This window comes from Mustela nigripes, chromosome 4, assembly GCF_022355385.1.
Source record: "Mustela nigripes isolate SB6536 chromosome 4, MUSNIG.SB6536, whole genome shotgun sequence".
Taxonomy (NCBI): domain Eukaryota; kingdom Metazoa; phylum Chordata; class Mammalia; order Carnivora; family Mustelidae; genus Mustela; species Mustela nigripes.
Window position 1 is genome coordinate 57,293,824 of NC_081560.1, and position 5,953 is coordinate 57,299,776.

Consider the following 5,953-nt stretch of genomic DNA (forward strand, 5'->3'; position numbering starts at 1 on the left):
CACCCACTCCCAAAGTGCAAAAACCCTGTGAGGAAAAGCTCAGAAGAGAGCCTGATCTAAGATACCGTTCATCTTACCAGAGATTCCTATTACAGTGGATTTAGTTTGGGGATGAGACTAAACTGTTTCTTTTTCTTGTAGTTCTTCCTACCTCGTGGGTGTGTATGATGGAGACCATCCGATATGGTCTTCAGATGAGAAGGCGGCTATGATTTCTTTTCAAATCTGAGGATGTGAGTAAATTTACAACTCCATAACAACCACCTTGTGATTACTTATTTCTCAGAGCTTTCTAATCTTTTCCTGGAGGCCTAGATTATCCTTGTCCAGTTTTCAAATAAGAATCTTCTTCCTTGCCTTCTACACGATCACGCTAAGCTAGTACCCGCGCCTGGAATCGGGTCGCAACCCCAGCCGCGCCTGCCGCCTGCCACTGCCTCTGGACCATGGACCCCCGCAAAGTGAGCGAGCTTCGGGCTTTCGTGAAAATGTGTAAGCAGGATCCGAGCGTTCTGCACACCGAGGAAATGCATTTCCTGCGGGAGTGGGTGGAGAGCATGGGGGGTAAAATACCACCTGCCACTCATAAAACTAAAACAGAAGATAGTATCAAGGAAGAAAAACCAGATAGTAAGAAGGCGGAGGAAAACATAAAGACAGATGAACCATCAAGTGAGGAGAGTGATCTAGAAATTGACAATGAAGGTGTGATTGAACCAGATACCGATGCCCCTCAAGAAATGGGAGATGAAAATGCAGAGATAACCGAGGAAATGATGGATCAGGCAAATGATAAAAAACTGGCTGCCATTGATGCCCTAAATGATGGTGAACTACAGAAAGCCATTGACTTGTTCACAGATGCCAACAAACTAAATCCTCGCTTGGCCATTCTGTATGCCAAGAGAGCCAGTGTCTTCATCAAATTACAGAAGCCAAATGCTGCCATTCGAGACTGTGACAGAGCTATTGAAATAAATCCTGATTCAGCTCAGCCTTATAAGTGGCGTGGGAAAGCACATAGACTTCTGGGCCATTGGGAAGAAGCAGCACATGATCTTGCCCTTGCTTGCAAGCTCGATTATGATGAAGATGCTAGTGCGATGCTGAAAGAAATTCAACCGAGGGCCAGAAAATTGCTGAACATCGGAGAAAATACGAGCGAAAACATGAAGAGCGAGAGATCAAAGAAAGAATAGAAAGGGTTAAGAAGGCTCGGGAAGAACACGAGAGAGCCCAGAGGGAGGAAGAAGCCAGGCAACAATCAGGAGCTCAGGATGGCTCTTTCCCAGGTGGCTTTCCTGGGGGGATGCCTGGAATGGCAGGGGGGATGCCTGGGATGGCAGGAATGCCTGGGCTCAATGAAATTCTTCGTGATCCGGAAGTTCTTGCAGCCATGCAGGATCTAGAAGTTATGGTGGCCTTCCAGGATGTGGCCCAGAACCCAGCGAATATGTCAAAATATCAGAGCAACCCAAAGGTTATGAGTCTCATCAGTAAATTGTCAGCCAAATTTGGAGGTCAAGCATAATGCCCTTCTGACAAATAAAGCCCTTGCTGAAGGAAAAGCAACTTCGATCACCTAATGGATGTCGCAATAATACAAACCAGTGTACCTCCGACCTTCTCATGAAGAAAGCTGGGGTGCTGTGAAGAGAATCCCTACCCCTCTGCTCCCCATGCAACTGAAACATTCTACAGTGGTTTGCCATTAGGGTATTCATTCAGATAATGTTTTCCTACTAGGAACTACAAACTTTAAACACTTTTTAAACCTTAAAAATATTTAAAAACATATTAAAAGGGTGTGTTAGTCCCTACATTTTTCTTTACTAATCATTTCAGTTTTTTTCCTTTGGAAGATTCATTGCTCAGTTATAATGAGTGAAATAAAGGTTTATTAGTAGGAGGCAAATAATACATTAAAATAGATGAAGTTTGAGTTGGAAAAAAAAAAGAATCTTCTTCCTTGGCTCCCATGACATTGATCTTCTTTGTCTTTCCTATGCCACCCAGGATGTCTTGTTCCACCTGTCTTTACTTGCAGGTCTTTGAACTCAACCACTTCTCAAGGCTCATATTTGAGGACAGCATATTGATTCATTCTGTTTGATCTTTTGTTCCATAGGAAATGGTTTCAGATATAGCATGGAAGAAAGTATTTTAAAAATAAATGTGCTATGACCAATTTCTTCTATCATCTACAATTTTGTATTGGATCATTGTTTCACCATTGTCTTTAAATAAGTTCATGTGTGTATGATTGATCTATACTGACCATATCTCAGTCTTCCAACAACAGTGACTGTCATCAACAGGATGTCGGGCAGTGCTTTATATACCACAGGTAGTTATTAGAAAACTAAACTGCTCTGGTTATAATGAGTAGACCAAGGAAGCATAGGAGAGAAGTCAAGAAACATTTTTTGTTTTAAAACAGAAAGAAACAAAACAAATGGCTAGCAACTGATTTGAAAGTAAAGTAATAAATGTGTGCTCCTTAAAGAGAATGTGCCAGAAAAAAAAAAAAAAAAAAAAGAGAGAGAGAGAGAGAGAGAATGTGCCGACAAATACGTGTTTCGACTCAAGTTTCATAGGACCTCAGGAAAGTAGCCAGGGCCAATATCAAGTTTCTATGTCCACTTTCTTTCTTTCAAATGGAAGAAGCCTTCGAGAAAAAACTACAGTGAAACAATGGCTTGCAAAATCCAATGAGCAAGAGCATCAGTTTTAATTAATTCAACTCAGAGAGTTTCAACAGAACCAGCATTGACTGGGCATGTAGTATATGACTGATAAATACAAAGAGGAAGAAAGTATGAACTTCAAGTTTAGCAGGGGGAACAAGGCAGAACCTAATGCTATACAGAGGTACCAAAAAAGGGGAACCTATTATTACACAACGGGGAATCCTCTATAAGAAAATGGTCAATGAGTTGGATTCTGCTGATGGGCAGACCTTGAGAAGTGCTCTAAGCAGATAGAATCACATGTACAATGGCATTCCCACAAAGCTCATTTCCTGCCTCTTTGCTTTTATGAATAATAATTAATATTAGAATAATCCTTTTAATTGTAGTACACATGTATCAACACAGTCTACCAACACATGTATATTTATAGGAAAAATACAATCCCAGTACAAAGTTAAAGAAAGTTTCCATCATTATAGCATTTTTCTTTAATGCATTAAAATTAACATGTAATTGTTCACTATGAAGTGTACCATTTAGCGGCACACAGTGCTGTTCATGACGCTTGTAGCCATTGGCGCCGTTTCTCATTTTAAAGCCATTATAGAAAAGACTAAAATGATCTGAATGATTGTGTACTTTATAAAGTTTAAACTCATTATCATTCTGTTTCTCCTAATAATTAACCCAAGCTAAAGAAAGTTCCAATTTTGTTAGAAATTAAGTTAGCATTTTTATCTAAGTTAAATCTGTAGTTTTAGGACTTGTACCTTCAAATTGTTTCACACAACTCAACAATTCAATTTTCAGTTTTTTTTTTTTTTAAGATTTTATTTATTTATTTATTTGAGAGAAAGCATATGCACCTGGGCATATGCACGCATGAGCCTGGGGAGGGGCAGAGGGTGAGAACCTTTAAGCAGACTCTCTGCTGAGTGCTGAACCCCAGGCTGTGCTAGATTGCTAGACCATATGATCGTGATCTGAGCTGAAGGTAGATACCTAACCAACTGAGGCACCTAGGTGCCCCAAGTCCCAGTTTTTAATACTGTTTTTAGGTATTAAGTCCATTTATCTATAGTTATAAGGAGCACATTATTTGTGGCATATGCATATAATGGAATAGCATTCAAACTTAAAATGGGAGGACTTCTAACACATCATGTAACACTGTTGAAGCTTTGAAGATATTACACTAAGTGAAAAAAGCCAGTCACAAATGGATGAATATTGTCTGACTCTACATATATAAGGTACTTGGAGTCAAATTCATAGAGATAGAAAGTAAAAGGGTGGTTGTCAAGGTCTGGGAGGCTGGGAGGAGGGCATTTTTGTTTAATAGGTACACAGTTTCAGTTTGGGAAGATAAGAAAAGTTCTAGAGATGCATGATAGTGATGGTTGTACAAGAATATAAATGTACTTAATGAGACTGAATTGTACATATAAAAATGGTTGAAATGGCCAATTCTGTGTTATATGTATTTTACCACAATTTAGAAAATGAAAGTTAAAAAAAAAAGCTTATCTAGATGATCAGAGATAAGAAGCACTGAATAAACGAACATTCCTACTGCCATGAGAAAGGACTAGGGCAGATCTTCTTGTTGTGCTATGGAGACATCATCTTCATGGTTCTATTTATAGTTCCAGGTCATTCCAAGCACAGAAAAATCCATGCAATTTCTTTAATCATCAGGAACACATTATCTTTGTGATGAGGGTTGGCTCACATGGAGAAAGCCAGCTTCTCCTATGAGGGTTAAGCCTTCCATTTCCTGAGACCTTGACTTTTAAAACTGGCCCCATGAGCAAGACATCAGCACATCCTATCCTGTTTTACCATTTTCTGCCAGTGTGGAAAAAAAAAAAAAGAAGAATTGTAACAAAAACATTTGGAAACAGAAGAACATTTCTTACAGCATCTTATGAGTCAGGAGGTTATTCTGAATGTGCACCACTACTGAAAAAGAGAGCTCAACTCTTTTTGCTTTTATTTATTTATTTTTAAAGATTTTATTTATTTATTTGACAGACAGAGATCACAAGTAGTCAGAGAGGCAGGTAGAGAGAGAGAAGGAAGCAGGCTCCCTGCTGAGCAGAGATCTTGATGCGAGTCTCGATCCCAAGACCCTGGGATCATGACCTGAGATGAAAGCAGACGCTTTAACCCACTGAGCCACCCAGGTGCCCCTCTTTCTGCCTTTTTTTTTTTTTTTTTTTTTGATAATTGTTTAGGAGTTTTTATTTATTTATTTATTTATTCATTTATTTATTTATTTTTTATTTTTTATAAACATATATTTTTATCCCCAGGGGTACAGGTCTGTGGATCACCAGGTTTACACACTTCACAGCACTCACCAAAGCACATACCTTCCCCAATGTCCATAACCCCACCCCCGTTCTCCCAGCCCCCCTCCCACCAGACAAACCTCTTTCTGCTTTTAAAAACAAAAGCGACAACAAACATTTATGTATCTGACACATTCCATCTGTTATCTTAATGACTTTTATTTCTGTTAGATTTTAGTTATTGGAATACAAGCAGTCTCAAGAACCATATTATAAATTTGGGCATTTACAATGTAGCTAAGCATCTGGAGAATTAACGTATTTAGAAGACATACATCGGTAATGCAAGAAACTGAGGATGTACTATAAGATCAAAAAAAAATAGTCTCTCTTTTTTTAAGATTTTATTTATTTATTTGACAGAGACCACAAGTAGGTAGAGAGGCAGGCAGAGAGAGAGGGGGAAGCAGGCTCCCCGCAGAGCAGAGAGCCCAATGCAGGACTTGATCCCAGGACCCTGAGATCATGAGTTGGGTTGAAGGCAGAGGCTTAACCCACTGAGCCACCCAGGGACCCCAAAACAAAACAGTCTTTCAAACATTATGTTTACATTACAGTAGCTCAAAGGAAAAATTACTTTGACACAGATTTTTATTAGTAACATGGTACTCTCAAATAGTGTGCCATATACAGGCATACAAATTACCTGAGTCAGGACTATTTTTTTTTTTTTTAAATGGGTGTTTTAAAAAATTTAAAGTAGCTTTAAATTTTTTTTAAGATTTTTGGGGAAAGATGATGTGTTGAGCCTAAGTCCAGTTGAAAATTGTCTCAAATAAAAATATAAGATTAGATGAAAGCTTTTTTTGTTTGTTTGTTTGTTGTTCTTTGTTTTTTGTTTTTTGGTGATGGTGGTGGTAAAAGTTGGGGAAGAGACAATACCTTGTGTCAGGAGAAACTCAGCTG

At 38.7% G+C, this 5,953-nt stretch overlaps 1 pseudogene; it reads left to right on the plus strand.

Annotated features, from left to right (window-relative positions):
• The first annotated feature begins 360 nt into the window (after positions 1-360).
• LOC132015043 (hsc70-interacting protein-like) lies at positions 361-1,815 on the plus strand (annotated as a pseudogene).
• Positions 1,816-5,953: the final 4,138 nt, after the last annotated feature.